Source organism: Haematobia irritans, chromosome 2 (assembly GCF_050003625.1).
Source record: "Haematobia irritans isolate KBUSLIRL chromosome 2, ASM5000362v1, whole genome shotgun sequence".
In the NCBI taxonomy this organism is placed as follows: Eukaryota; Metazoa; Arthropoda; class Insecta; order Diptera; family Muscidae; genus Haematobia; species Haematobia irritans.
The window spans coordinates 101138250-101154668 of NC_134398.1; the positions used below are offsets into that span (position 1 = coordinate 101138250).

The following is a 16419-nucleotide window of genomic DNA, read 5'->3' on the forward strand; positions in this document are numbered from 1 at the left end:
ATCATGAAAGATGGGGACACCAAGATATACGCCATGTGAAAGAAAAGTTGGAAAAGGATTTTCATATACAAGTCAAAATGAAACAAGAAATTTGTGAGCCATGTACTTATGTAAAATTGTCAAGAATGCCGTTTGGAAACAGGAAAACAGCAACCGCATGTGGAGAACTCATTTCAGCTGACGTTTGTGGTCCATTCCATGAATCTTTCGAAGGGTACAAATATCTTATTCTATATAAGGATGATTTTTCGAAATTCAGGTATGGGTATATAGTTAAAAAGAAATCCGACGTGGTAGATACACTTAGAGAAATGTTAGTTCACGCAAAAACACAAGGTCAAACTGTGAAAACTTTTCTAATGACAATGGGTTGGAATTTAATAATAAAGAAGTGAATAGAAATTTAAAAGGTTTTGGCATAACTCACAAGTTAACGGCACCATATACTCCTGAGCAAAATGGTCGGTGTGAAGGAGATAATAGGACTATAGTTGATATGGCAAGAACGTTTAAATATGTGAATTTAAAAGCAAATTTTCCCGATTCTATGTGGGCAGAATTGGTAAAATCGGCGATATATATTTTGAACAGGACTTCGAAATCCTCTATTCCTGGTATAAGTCCTTATGAAGCTTGGTTCGGACATAAACCCACAATAAACCATTTACGTATAATTGGTTCAAAGCGTTATGTCCATGTACCTAAAGAGAAGCGCTTAAAGATGGACAAGAAAGCTTTAAAAGGATACTTACTGGGATATGATGGAGATGAGAGATACAGAATATACATACCAGAAAACAAAAGTGTTTCAAGAGACGTTAATTTTGATGAAAAGTTCCAAATTGCCAGAACCTAAACAAAGAAGAAAATGATGAGAAAAACAAGGACATATCAACAGAGGAAAATGTATCGAATCCACAAAAAGTTACAAGATTTCAGCAACAGTTATATGAAAATTTGATGTATCTTAATGGCAGAATATCTGTAGCATACATTTATGTATGATTTTACAAAAACGAGAGAATTTGAACAGACATATGTATGGCACATTTCGTGCGATATCGTAATAATTTGTTTAAATTTTTACCCTGTAAACTGTACATAAGCAACTCAAATGTTGCTTTCCAAACGAAATTTCCCCAGGCGTAGAATTCTATATCATAGTGTGCTTTATTAAAATTTGTAAGAGAAGTATCCGTAATAATTGGTCTAAATATAATTGTCCCCCCCCCTTATCACATTAACTAGATGACCTACGCCTCTGGCATTTGGAAGAGAGGATTCTCCTGGCTTGGGGTTAATGTGCTATACCCACTTTTGCCTTTTAACTCTTCCTAGAAATGCTCGAAAATCGACCCACAAAATTGGCCTAAATATAATTGACCCCCCTCAGACTTAAAGCCCAGCTACGCTCATGGAATCTCCAGAATAGTCTTCTACGCGCTTATAGCTAATAGAATCAATTACATTTTTTTAAAAACTATGCCCCAGCAATGATTTTTAGGTGTTAGAAAATACATTAATGTCCCCCTTTTTATTTCGTTAACTATACGACCTACGCCTCTGGCATTTGGGAGAGAGGATTCTCCTGGCTTGGGGCTAATGTGCTATACCCACTTTTGCCTTTTAGCTCTTCCTAGAAATGCTTGAAAATCGACCCACAAAATTGACCTAAATATAATTGACCCCCCTCAGACTTAAAACCCAGCTACGCTCATGGAATCTCCAGAATAGTCTTCTACGCGCTTATAGCTAATAGAATCAATTAAATTTTTTAAAAACTATGCCCCAGCAATTATTTTTAGCTGTTAGAAAATACATTAATGTCCCCCTTTTTATCTCGTTAACTAGATGACCTACGGCTCTGGCATTTGGGAGAGAGGATTCTCCTGGCTTGGGGATAATGTGCTATACCCACTTTTGCCTTTTAACTCTTCCTAGAAATGCTCGAAAATCGACCCACAAAACTGGCCTAAATATAATTGACCCCCCTCAGACTTAAAGCCCAGCTACGCTCATGGACCAAGTCCTCGACGGCAAGATGCTGGATGGTATCAAGGACGATATAAGTTAATAGCTTTTGCAGACCAGAGGTCTATGGATTGCTTTAAAGCTGCATTGATGCTAATTGGTGAAGTTTGGGAAGGAGCCGCTTTGGAGTTAGTCGATAAAAAAGACATACCGGCTAAACCTAGAGCACATGCATGGATACCGGCAAACCCTCCTGATCCTGAGTCAATACTAGAGAGACTAAAAGAATGTAATCCAGATCTTCCAACCGCCGATTGGAAGGTTGGTCGTTTGGATGAGGTGGATGGACCAAGACGACATGCGGTGTTTATATTAAACATAGAGTCGCTGCCACATCTAGCCCAGACCCAAGGACGCGTAAGTTATGGCTTTCATGATATCCATATGAAGGTATACAAAAGCGATCAGCCAAAGGATACCGAAACGGACAAGCCTCCGGTAGAGTCAGCAGTGAAAAAATCTCCTAGCGAAGCCGAAGGAGACATAAAACCTACAGACTATGGCGAAAATCATATGCGGGAAGTTTCTACAGGCTCAAGCCTCACCAAAGCTGAACCGCGGATTGTTGCGAGAGTCACCGAGATCTGTGAAGAGGAAGCCCTTGATGACTCAATTGAAGCGGCTGATGTGACGGTGGTTGAAAATTTGGATGGTTATACGGTTCCTCCAGATAAATCTTCACCATTGTAAGGCCGCTTGTGTTGCCTTAAAAGTTCTCCTGATGAAAGGAGACATAGATATAGTTCTTATTCAAGAACCATACATATATAAGAACAAGATCTGTGAATTAAGCACTCCGGGTTTCAAACTTTTGCATAATACCGGTAACGATATAAATCGAGCATGTATAATTGCTAAAAACGAACTAAACTTGTTTCTGCTTCCTTCATTGAGCAATGCAGACACTGTCGTAGCCAGTCTAGAGATATCCACATGCAAATATTGGGTATCTTCGGTCTACATGGGACATGATAGGGATATGCCACCCTGTGCCGTTAAGACCTTAGTTGAGGAGTCACTAAAAACAAAGACAAAACTCATTATGGGATGCGATGCAAATGCACATCATAGTATTTGGGGAAGTAGTGATACTAATGCAAGGGGAGAGTCGCTAATAGAGTTTATTTTGCGTACTAACCTGGTAGTTTGCAATAAGGGAGATGCACCAACCTTCGTCACCAGGAACAGACAAGAGGTTTTGGACGTAACGTTGACCTCTCCGGAACTGAATGATAAGATATCTGAGTGGCAAGTTTTGAGGGAACATAGCTTCTCAGATCATCGCTACATCAGTTTCAGATTGGCTGTTCGTACTTCAAAGACCATATTTCCGCCAAATGTTAGGAAAGCTGATTGGAATAGGTATAGGGAATCGTTCAATTTGATGATACCGGAAGTGCCGGAGACAAATATGGGCACTGTGCAAGATATCGAACACGCAGTGGAGCGGATTACTAAGGCATTCAACATTTCACTGAAAGCTGCATGCCCTAGAGGAAAGCCAAGGGGAAGAAATCGGCCGCCATGGTGGACTACGGAGTTAAGTAATATGAGGAAATCCTGCAGGAAGCTCTTTAACAAAGCAAAGTCCACAAGAGCTCCGGAGGATTGGGACACTTACAAGATGAATCTGAGAGAATATAAACGAGAACTGAGAAGGTCCCAACAAAACTCTTGGGATGATTACTGTAGCAGTATTGAGAATACGTCAGAGGCTTCCAGACTACGGAAGGTACTAGCATCCACTAACACCGCTCCAGGTTTCATTAAAACATCGGAGGGAAATTGGACAACGTCCAGTGTGGAGACGTTGGAGGTACTTTTGGACACACACTTCCCTGGAAATCAGACGGTTGAACCATGTTCCGGCGGTGTAACAGAGGCTCAGCGATCATTTCCTATCGAGGAAATTGTGTCGGAATCTAGAATAAAATGGGCTTTAAATAGCTTTGGACCATTCAAATCCCCCGGACCTGATGGAATTACTCCGGCGGAGTTACAGGCAGTGGCTGGAAGAATTATCCCCTGGTTGACGGTGATATATAAACAATGTGTAAACTTAGCATATATTCCAGAAAAGTGGAGGGAAACAAAAGTCGTCTTCATACCTAAAGCAGGAAAAGCCTCTCACTCGAGTGCGAAGGATTTCCGACCAATCAGCTTATCCTCATTCCTACTTAAGACCCTGGAGAGGATGATAGACATGTATCTTAGAACTACCGTGGATTCAGGTTTGCTCTCGAAACGACAGCATGCATACTCGAAGGGCAGGTCTACTGAGACCGCATTGCATGAACTGGTCAGCTTTATTGAAAGCTCACTATCTGTCAAAGAATACACAATCGTGGCGTTTCTAGACATCGAAGGGGCGTTCAATAATATCCATCCGAGCTCGATATTAAATGGACTGACAACTCTGAATGTTGATCCAGGTATTCTTAGGCTGTTAGACGAACTTCTAATGAAGAGACGTATTTCAGCCACACTAGGGCAAGCAAACATACAAAGGTATGTGAACAGAGGCACTCCCCAAGGAGGAGTTCTATCACCTCTTCTTTGGAATGTTGCTATAAACAACCTTCTGGTTTCTCTAGAAAAAGAAAGGATAAAAGTGGTGGTATACGCAGATGATGTGGCGCTAGCAGTCATGGGAAAATTCCCATCCACAATCAGAGATATTATACAGAGAGCTCTCCGGATGACTGAGAAATGGGCGAAAGATAATGGTCTTGGTGTAAATCCAGCAAAGACAGAAATAGTCATGTACTGCAAAGATCGCAAAACTCCCACGGTTAGGCCCATTTCCTTAGGGGGTACTGAAATTCCCTTTGGTGAGTGTGCAAAATACCTTGGCGTTATTTTGGACAGGAAGCTGAATTTTAGGCTTAATATTGAAGAGAGGGCGAGAAAAGCCACGGTAGCTTTGTACTCGTGCAAAAAGGCAATAGGGAAAAAGTGGGGACTAAGACCAAAAATTGTGCATTGGCTATACACGGCAGTGGTTAGACCTATAATGCTATATGGTGTTGTAGTCTGGTGGCCGGCACTTCAGAAACCGACTTGTTTAGATAAAGTTCAGCGTATGGCGAGCTTATGTATCTCAGGCGCATTTAGTAAGGCAGGAACAGACTCCCTTAATGTCATGCTACATCTATTGCCTTTAGACATTTTGGCCAAACAGTCAGCTGCAACAACGGCTGTGCGGTTGCGCGAGCTATCGCTGTGGTCGGAAAAAATGTACGGTCATAGTTCGGTCCTCAAAGTAATGCCAGATGTGCCTAACGTAGTGGATTACACCCTGGCAAAACCACTTTTCGACAAAAATTTTGAAACTCTAATTCCCAACAGTGAGGCGTGGTGTACACAGACCCCGGGGAATGAAAGATATATAGATTTCTATACTGATGGCTCCAAATTGAATGGACAAGTGGGGTTCGGAGTATATTCTAAAGATCTGGAAATTCGAATAGCGAAAAGATTACCTAATCACTGTAGTGTTTTTCAGGCTGAAATATTGGCAATAAGAGAGGTGGTGAATTGGCTGAGAAGTAATGTTCCAACAAATATTGGCATTAATATATACTCAGACAGTCAACCTGCAATAAAATCCTTGGACTCTGTGTTCCTTAACTCGAGAACGGCCATAGACTGCCGCAAATCTCTCAACGAGATGGCTGAGCAGTACAATATTCACCTAATATGGGTGCCTGGTCATAGGAACATACCGGGGAACTGTGAAGCAGATGTGTTAGCAAGGCTAGGAACTACCTTACATATTCCAGGGGAACTAGAATCTGTTGGTATGCCTCTGGCCACCTGCAAGCTCTTACTGCGTGAGAAGGCTGTTATGATGGCCAATATTCGATGGGAAAATTGCAAGGGTTGTAACGACACCAAGCAAATATGGCCCCATTTAAACTTAAACCGCACACTAGATATGCTAGTGTTCTCAAGGCGTCAGATAGCACTCCTAATATCTGCTATAACGGGTCGCTGCCTGATAGGCGAATTTGCAAAAACTATAGGTGCGAAGTATAATGACTATTGTATAAGCTGTCATGACGTGGAGGAAAAGAAATCAATTAAACACCTCTTGTGTGAGTGTCCTGCTTTTTGTGTAAGGCGTAAGCGAATTTTAGGAGCATATAGCTTTAGATTACTGGCTGACCTGGAAAACGTTAACTTAAGCAGTTTGTTAATGTTTTTGGAGCAATCTGGTTGGTTCGACAAAAATTAATAATAGAGAAGGTTCAGTGGTTAAGACTAGAAGTGCCCATATGTAATAGGTACTTTTAGTTAAATGTGGTATCACAATGGACTGAATAGTCTAAGTGAGCCTGAAATTTAATCGGGCTGCCACTTTAACCTAACCTAACCTACGCTCATGGAATCTCCAGAATAGTCTTCTACGCCCTTAAAGCTAATAGAATCAATTAAATTTGTTTAAAAACTATGCCCCAGCAATTATTTTTAGCTGTTAGAAAATACATTAATGTCCCCCTTTTTATCTCGTTAACTAGATGACCAACGGCTCTGGCATTTGGGAGAGAGGATTCTCCTGGCTTGGGGATAATGTGCTATACCCACTTTTAACTCTTCCTAGAAATGCTCGAAAATCGACCCACAAAATTGGCCTAAATATAATTGACCATCTCAGACTTAAAGCCGAGCTACGCTCATGGAATCTCCAGAATAGTCTTCTACACCCTTAAAGCTAATAGAATCAATTAAATTTGTTTAAAAACTATGCCCCAGAACGGTTTTATAGTTATTAGAATTTACATGAATGTGCCCCCTTTATCTCATTAACTAGATGACCTACGCCTCTGCCCTCTTTGCGGGGGAGTTCTCCTATCTCCGAGCTAATGCCCTATACCCACTTTTGCTTTTTAACTCTTCCTAGAAATGCCCGAAAAAGTCCAATGAATGTAAAATCTATCTTTCCATATTTTTTTTGAATTGCATCTATATGACTCTAAATAACTTTTTGCTCAAAATTGACTCTAAATAACTTTTTGCTCAAAATTGAAGCAAATATATTTAATTTGTTGCAAAAAAGTCTTAACTTCGCAACAAAAATGAACATGAAAAAAAATTAAAGTGGTTTGTGTCTTCGCTAAAACAACTTTAGAAAACAACTTTAACTTTACACCTTTATTTGGGAGGAGGTATATTAAGCGTCGTGAAGGCTTTTGGTATCACGATCCATCTGAAATTCGGTATTCACCCTGTTTAATCCCTTCTTGCTCGTATGTAGGGATTTTTGGAGTGTATAAGTTTCACTATTCGAATCCAAATGGCCTCTTGGGAAATAAAAGATTAAATGAATTCGTAGAATTCAGGCCAGTTTAACTTTATTCGATGGTTGCGGTTCTACAACTAAACTTTATACAATCGTGCATCAAGCGGGAAAAACGAACATTTGATTTATATTCCAATGAGTGAAAAAGATGTCAAGATATACAATGTATGGCGAATTCAAAAAATGTATCGTAAAAATTCAAAATGACAAGTGAATATATGATATAATATTATTAGAGGTATTCGTTGCAAACAGGTTGAGCCATGGGTTCAACATTCTCCCGGGCCAGGTTTGCAGGGCTAAAGTTCGGTGCCGGCTCCTTGCCAGACGGGATTCTTATGCATTGTTGTTGGATGTATTCCCAGGAACTTCATGGCAAAGCATAAATTCTCCAGATAGTGCATGTCCAGATAGGCGTTGATATAAAATGACTGCTGCAATTATACAGAAAAAGAGAATAAGGAAAAAATAGTACGGAAACAAATCAGCATTTTTACGATCAAATTCTAGTATGAGTTTAATGTCGCGTAATGACCGAGAGGTTTTCATTAGTTTTCAGACGTTGGTAGAAGGCAAAGTTTTACAATTGGACGCATTATAGTACCACTTTTTGTTTTTATTTCCGCGGATCGCACATTATTGTCTTTCCCCGTGAACACTTTTGTTATGCGTCCTAATCGCCACTCCGTAGATGGCAAAGATTCGTCTTTTATGACCACAAAGTCGTTTTCTTTTAAATTGTTCTTAGTACTTTTCCACTTGTACCGACGTTGGAGCTCTGTTACATATTCTGCCTTCCCTCGTTGGCTGAAAATGTGTTGAATTACTTTCAATCTCTTCCAACGGTTGATATGGGAGAGATTATCCGACGTATTCTCCGAAGGGGCCTCAGGAAAAGCGGTTAGTGGAGCTCCCCTTAAAAAGTGACCTGGAGTTATGGGTAAAAGTTCAAATGGGTTTTGTGATATTGGACCCAATGGTCGAGAATTCAATACAGATTCAATCCGCACTAAAATCGTACTAAACTCCTCGAACGTAAAGGAGAGGTTATTAGTGATTTTCTTTAGGTGAGACTTCATGCTCCTAACGGCTGCCTCCCAAAGTCCTCCCATGTGGGGAGCATGAGGTGGTATAAATGACCAGGAGAAACCGTGGAGACTGTATTTTTCGGAAAGGCTCTTTTCAGCATTTTTAAGAAATGTGTTGTGTTCTTGTAATAACTTGTAGCTTGCACCCACGAAGTTTCTGCCATTGTCCGAAAACATAGTTTTCGGTAATCCTCTCCGGCCTGTGAATCTCATAAAACACGCTAAGAAACCATCAGCTGACATATCCGAACATACTTCCAGGTGAACTGCTCGTGTTGAGAAACATACGAATACTGCTGCGTAGCATTTTGCGATCTTAGCATTCCGTAGGGTTGATGTTTTAAGGTTAAATGGGCCAGCGAAATCTACACCTGCATATGTGAATGGCAAAGAGAAGTCAACACGTTCTGGTGGAAGTGAGGCCATGATTTGATCTTGGAATTTTCTTTTATAAATTGTACAAGGTTTACAGTTTCGAATACATTTCCGAATTGCATTCTTTAACCGCGGAATATAAAAACCCTGTCGTATTGCCCTTATCATAATATTGTACTCGGCATGGAGAAGAATTTGATGGCTGTGTTTCACAATTAATTCGGCAAGGTGTGATTTGTCGGGAATGATAATTGGGTGTCTCTCTTCGTAACTGAGACCTGCGTTATGTAAGCGACCACCAACTCTTAACAACCCATTTTTGTCTAAAAAGGGTGTGAGTGTTAGAATATTACTCCTTTTACTTATTTCTTCTTTGTTAGAAAGAGCGTTATATTCACGTTGAAAATGCTTCTTTTGTGAAAGCATAATTAGGAGAACTTTGACACGGGAAAGTTCTTCAGCAGAGAGTTCTAACGATGAACTAATCGTATGTTTGCGAGACCGTGCGATGAATCGATACACATAAGACATTGTTCGAAGTGCTCTATTAAATGATGAAAATCTGGATATTACGTCATCTGTTATAGAAATTTGGAAAGTTTTTATCTTTTTTATTTCTAATTCTGTAGGAGCAAAGGATCGTGGAGCTGGCCATTCTGTTTGGGATCGCTGAAGCCATGAGGGTCCATGCCACCAAAGCGAATTATGAATCAAATCTTGCGGACTACAACCCCTCGTTCCCAAGTCTGCTGAATTTTCTTCTGATTTTATGTGTTTCCACCAGGAAGATTCAGACAGTTCCAAAATCTTCGTCACTCGGTTCGAAACGAATGTTTTCAATGCTTGAGTGTCCTTCTGTAACCAGCTTAGGACTATGGACGAATCCGTCCACAGGTAGACCTCATACTGAATATGTAGCGTTTTTGTTACCAATTTGAGTAAATCTGAGAGCAATGTTGCCCCACACAGTTCCAATTTTGGTATTGTTGTGTGTTCAACTGGGGCTACTCGAGTTTTACCAACCAGCAGATGACTGAAAATTCCTCGAGAGTCGTCTATTCGAATATAAATTAGACCGCAATATGCCTTTTCTGATGCGTCACAGAAACCATGTAGCTGAATTTTATGACCAGGAGTAAAATCTACCCAACGCGGGATTCGGAGATGTTGAATATGCAATAGGTTTTCTCTAAAACTCATCCACCGATGAGCTAAATGTTGAGAAATGGGTTCATCCCAATTTGTCTTCTCTGCCCATAGTTGCTGCAACAATATTTTTGCCTGGATAACAATCGGTCCCAGCCATCCAAGTGGATCAAACAAACGAGCTATTATGGACAAAATATGTCTTTTGGTAGGAACATGAGGGGATTCAATTGAGGCAACAACGTAATAAAACTCATCTCTCAACGCATTCCAGCGTATTCCCAACATTTTTGCCGTACACGAGTCGGTAAAATTCAAAAATTCTTCATTAAGAAGATCCTCCCGGCCAACTTTTTCAAGCAGATATTTACAGTTCGCTGTTATCTTTTTTAATGAAAACGAGGCTGACGAAAGAACTGATATTAAATTTTCTTGCTTGTTTCTGGTTTCTTCTAATGTATGTCCTCCGGACAGCACGTCGTCGACATAAATCTCGTTATTTAAGATTTCTGAAACCCCCGGATGGGAATGTTTGCAGTCTACACTCAGCTGTTGCAATGTCCTTAGGGCCAGGAAAGGCGCACAGTTCACTCCGAAAGTGACTGTCTTGAGCTGGTATGATTTTATGGGCTCATTCTCTTTTGGACGAAAAACGATTCTCTGATAGGGACGATCTTCGGGATGGACTAGAACTTGTCGGTACATTTTTTGTATGTCCCCTGTGAAAACATACCGATAGAAACGCCAATTAAGTAATATCTGGACAATATCCAACTGTAGAATTGGGCCAGGGTACAAAACATCGTTCAAGGAAAACCTACTATTTGTTTTCTTCGAACCGTTAAATACTATGCGAACTTTCGTTGTTGTACTCTCTGGCTTTATGATAGCGTGGTGTGGCAGAAAGAACGAGAAATGTTTTTCGGATGAACTTTCGAAATGAGTAATTTCTTCCATATGCTTCAAGTCTAAATATTCGTGGAGAACTTTGTCATATTGAATTTTCAAATCTGGTGTTTTGTTCAGTGTTGTTTCCATTCGCCGGTATTGTGCCAAAGCCATCTTCTGAGACGGCCCTAGATATATAGTATCGGGAAATTCACGACGAAAGGGTAAACGAACCACATAGCGGCCGTCGGGTTGACGGTAGGTGGTTTCTTTATAAAACTTCTCACAATAATCATCTGCTTCATATTCTTTGCTTGGCCTAAAAACTTCCTCAATTTCCCAGAATTTTTTAATTTGTTCACTAAGTGCCTCGTTTTCTGAATCGGAAATCATAAGTGAAAATGTCTGTACTTCGACGTTTGATAAGGAACCCGAGATGTACCACCCAAAATGCGATTCTCTCGCTTCGACACCGTTAGCTTCCATGAAAATGACTCCTTTTAAGTTGATTAATGGTAAATAATCACTGCCTATTATCATATCGATCTGCCCTGGTACATTGAAATTCGGGTCTGCCAAATTTAACTTTCGAATATCATGAAGATTTGAAATATTAACCCGTTTCGATGGTAAAAGGTGTGACAATTTCGGCACAACAATTGCACTCATTAACAATGAAAAATCCGAAACTCTGGATTTTACTTTAACGCAACATCGTCCGCTTGATCTACCTACAACTGTTCCTCCCAAACCTGATATTTGGGTTTGATGGTTATCAACGGGTAGCGAAAGTTGTTGTTGTACTTTTCTCGATACAAAACTTTTCTCTGAGCCTGCGTCTAATAGAGCCCGTATAGTGAATAATTCTCCGCCTTTCTCAATATTAACCAATGCTGTTGGTAAAATTGTTGTCCCTTCGTTCCGAACAAAATGAGATTGGACAGCTTCAGATGATGTTGATGGCTGTACATTTTCCTCTGGTAGAATCTCACTGACCTCTGAACTGGTAAAGGTATTGTGAGTTCTCCGGAAATTCCTGTCCTGATGATTACCATTAGAATTCCGACTTTGATTGAGGTGCAGTAACGTATGATGTTTTTTCTTGCATTCTTTGCACGTTCTAGTACTAGTACACTGTGACTTAAAATGTGTTGAGCCGAGACAATTTGCGCACAGTTTGTTCGCGTACACAAAATCTAAACGATCATTTATTGACAATGATTTAAACTCTTCGCAAAATCTGAGTGAATGATTCTTGTGGCACTTTTTACACTTGTGTTGAATGTCGGCGTCAACACGAGACTGGAATGTTTGTGATTTGTTATTATGAACATGAGGGTCCCGAGCAGTAGGTTTTCTCAAATCGGTAATTGTTTCCAAAATTTCAACCCGTTTCGTTAAAAATTCATCCATCTGTTGCCAAGTGGGCAATTGTTTGTGATTGGAGAGCGAATCTTCCCACGACCGTAATGTCTCCTCTGGTAATTTAGTGGAGCATAAGTGTACCAGGATTGGATCCCAATTTTCGGTCCGAAGTTTATATGACTTGAAAATGGAAATACTGTCATTTATCGTACGTTGTATAATTCGGATTGATTTTGGCGTTTCATTTTGAGCTATTTGTATTCCGAAAAGAAGTTTCATCTGTTGATGAACTAGAATGCGGGGGTTCTCATAACGATTTTTGAGAGAATCCCAAGCCAATTGGAAGTTGTCATCAACTAAGTCAAATTTGCTGACTATCTGAAAAGGTTCGCCCCTAGTTTTTCCCCTCAGGTGGAACAGTTTTTGAGCTGGAGATAACTCGGGATGTGTCCCAAAATCCGCCCAAAAAATATCCCGAAATGCGGGCCATTTTGCGTACCCACCTTCAAAGGGAGGAGTATCGCATGGGGGAAGCTTCAATGATGAAGATTGGCTGAAAGTCACATCATGTTTTATAGTTTCATCGGCGTTAGAAGTCTGGTTTGACGATAACTCGATAATTTTAGATTTACATGCTGAATATCGCTTATATGCCTCTTTATGCTTCGTAGTAGCAATCTTTGTCAATTCACTATCATCCGCCGTTTCATCTCCTGTAATTATTTCTTTATAATTCATTACAACTATACTCCATCGGCGTTCTAATTCCGTTTCTTCAACCTTTAGAATTGACACTTTGCAGTTATCTTCTGCTTTAAATTCTTTGCAGAATGATATGACCTGTTCACAGTCGAATAAAAATTTTCTCCGAGCCGACATTCTTTAAAAAATTGTACTTGCAAGTTTTTTGAAAATGTAAATATTTAGCGAAAAGGAATTGTATTAGGTGGACGAAATAATTGTTTGTTTGTTTTTTCATGCGAATTTTACATAGAAAGTCTAATAAAAATTTGGAATTTGTTCCCATATAATTAATAAAAAATAAATACTCACATTTTAATATGCCAAATGGAGTTTCTGTTTGACTTGCTCTGAGTTTCGTTACTCTCTTTTTAATATCGCTCAAAATAATTAGCAATTAAATAATCACGTATATTTTCAATTAAACAATTTAAAGCTATTCCCATTTATTTTGGGTAAATTTTTGGGGCTGCAAAATTTTTCTCAATCTGGTAACGTTGATCCGAGTTTATACAAAAATCCGACCTTCAAGAATATCTCTATCTTCAAGAATATCTTTATCACTTTTTGTTTTGTTATATATTTTTTTTGTTTGTTTTCACATATCCTTTATTATTTTCTTTGTTTTTATTGATTACAGAGAGACAACTGCATATTTTCTTTTTCTTTATGAAAGAAAATGACAAATCATTATGCTTAATACAGAAATTTTATGGTATTCCGCTTAAATCATTTTTTTTTTTCAAAAAAAAGGTTAAATGCAATACTCTTACGACCTTTTGCTTCGGTTATTTTATTTTTTGCATAAATATCGATTTACGTTGTCGATCACTGCATAATTTATATATAACACAAACAAACAGGTGTTTTAGGTTTCTTGATGTTTACACTTCTTTTGTTAATGATATTCTTATACTTTTTATCTATCGCCAGATTTTTGGAAAATATTGTAAAAGTTTTTTTTTGTGTTCATTATTATCACCACATTAACCAAAAATTTAGTTAAATTGTAATCACAAACTTTTATATTATTAATTTTTTTTGTTATATGTTGCCACGAGGGGGGGGGGGGTATTTACCGTTCGAGGCGGGGGGATATTTATTTCTTGCGTAAGCACTATTCCTTTTGATAATTAAATTTCATCTCATCACCGTGTATTCACTTTATTCATATCACCAAATCGGAAAAAGTTTTTTTTTCGAACAGGTTTTTTTTATCACACAGAAAGCGAAGTTTTTAAATAAAGATTCATAAAAGCATTCGCGACGATCAGTCACTTGCTATCTTTTATTCTGTTTTGATTAAGTTTTGTTTTTGTTAGAATGTGTCAGTGTGACATGCTTCTTTTAGTGAGTTACCGATTACGATTTTTTGCTATCGATTATCATTTCGGGAAATCGATTTCACTTATATTGCCATTGATTCTAGACTTGATGGTTTCGATTTTGACAGTTTTTATTATCGATTAGTTTTTTCCTTCTTCCACACTTCTTTGTATAACAATTCATCTATGACGTTCTATATGTAATTTGATTTTTATTCTTTTTGATGTGCACTTTATATTGTTGTTGTTTTTCTCACTCTTTTTGTTTCGTCTTTTGACTCTTTAGAAAATTGATCACTTGTGTAAAAATGCTAATACATCGCCGTACCTACCTTCTCATTCTCTCTTACGTGTTACTTTTCTTTGGCCGATGTATATTAATTTCTGATGTCTCGCTGATGATGTTATTGATGTTTCTGACGTCACCGATATATGATGGGTAGGCTCTATCGCTGTTTTATTTTATTTGTTTTCAGCAGGAAACTGAGTAAATCGCCTATTATTATGATCGCAGTTTTTTTTCGTTTGAATTTCCACACAGTTCATTCCTATCCTAATCCGTAGGATCCGGTTCGAAGGACCATGTTTAATCCCTTCTTGCTCGTATGTAGGGATTTTTGGAGAGTATAAGTTTCACTATTCGAATCCAAATGGCCTCTTGGGAAATAAAAGATTAAATGAATTCGTAGAATTCAGGCCAGTTTAACTTTATTCGATGGTTGCGGTTCTACAACTAAACTTTATACAATCGTGCATCAAGCGGGAAAAACGAACATTTGATTTATATTCCAATGAGTGAAAAATATGTCAAGATATACAATGTATGGCGAATTCAAAAAATGTATCTTAAGAATTCAAAATGACAAGTGAATATATGATATAATATTATTAGAGGTATTCGTCGCAAACAGGTTGAGCCATGGGTTCAACAGATATATATGAAATAAAACTGTGGTTGAACTTATGATTTAAGTTCCTAAATTTATGCTTAGTTAAATAACTAAACCTTCTTTATTATTTTGTTTATTCTGATTTTTAGTCAATTGAGTTAAAAATAGTAATCGACTACTCTAATGTTATTTTTGGGTTCGGAAGTGGTGCCAAATTGGCGGAAAGCGATGAATGTAATATGAACTTGTCATAGGACGGACCATTTCAACAATTCAAAAAATTTTTATAATTTTTTTATGATTTTTAATGCATTCTAAGGCTTGTCTGAAACGTTTGCCCTCGAATATTTTCAAAAATGATCAAGTTTTCTAGAATGAACTTAGCATTTTTGCGGCTACATTTGAATGATTTGTAGTATTTTATTAATTCTTACTCTTTTTTTTAACTAATTGAAAAAAAGAATTCAAATTAGCCATTAAAATATAAACAAAAAGGAATTAAAAAAAATTTCCTTTGTAGTTGAAATAATTAACTTCTTTGTGAGGACACTTTTATAATAAAGCAACTTTTAGTTGCTTTATTATAAGTTGCTTTATTATAGTTATTTTGATGTCTAATTTTTTTATTCATTTTTATATAATAAAACATTAATTGAACCTATAAGTACAGTCTATAATTTTTTGCCAAGGGGGCTATGGGCTATAGCCCCCTAGGAAAATTGTCTAGCTACGCTAATGATTAGGAGTGATGAAAATTAATAAATAAACTTCTAAAATATGATAATTAAATATTTTTTAGATTTTTTTTCTTTTTTTTTTATAACACCACAAAAATTTGATCAACGACTGCAAAATAATACTTTTTACTTGGTAGTTTTTTGGTTAATTTTTCTTTGGCTCGAGTGGAAACCCTACCCAGCAGAAAATATTGCATCCCCGGATGCTATAGTGTAATGTAACTATCATGACATTAGCTGACACACCCAGCAAAAAAACGTCGCCAAAAAGTAATGAAAATTTTCTTTTTGGATACGGAAGTGGTGCAAAATGGATGCGATGAATTTAACATGGGCTTGTCATAGGGCGGAAACGTTTGACCTCAAATATTTTCAAAAATTCACAATTTTTTCAGATTGGATTTAGCATTTTTTTCGACAACCTAACCTAACCTAATATATAGTTTTATTTCTTATTATAAGTGAATGTTTGAAATCTGATATATATGAAATAAAACTGTGGTTGAACTTATGATTTAAGTTCCTAAATTT

The 16419-nt window shown here is 37.9% G+C and overlaps 1 long non-coding RNA gene across 1 annotated transcript; it reads right to left on the bottom strand.

Moving 5' to 3' along the window:
• Positions 1 to 7359: 7359 nt before the first annotated feature.
• Positions 7360 to 13516, bottom strand: LOC142223547 (uncharacterized). Its single transcript, XR_012718783.1, has 2 exons — positions 13249 to 13516; positions 7360 to 7767 (listed from the first exon to the last, which is right to left on the bottom strand). It is a non-coding gene; the product is annotated as an uncharacterized LOC142223547 (long non-coding RNA).
• Between the last annotated feature and the right edge of the window lie 2903 nt (positions 13517 to 16419).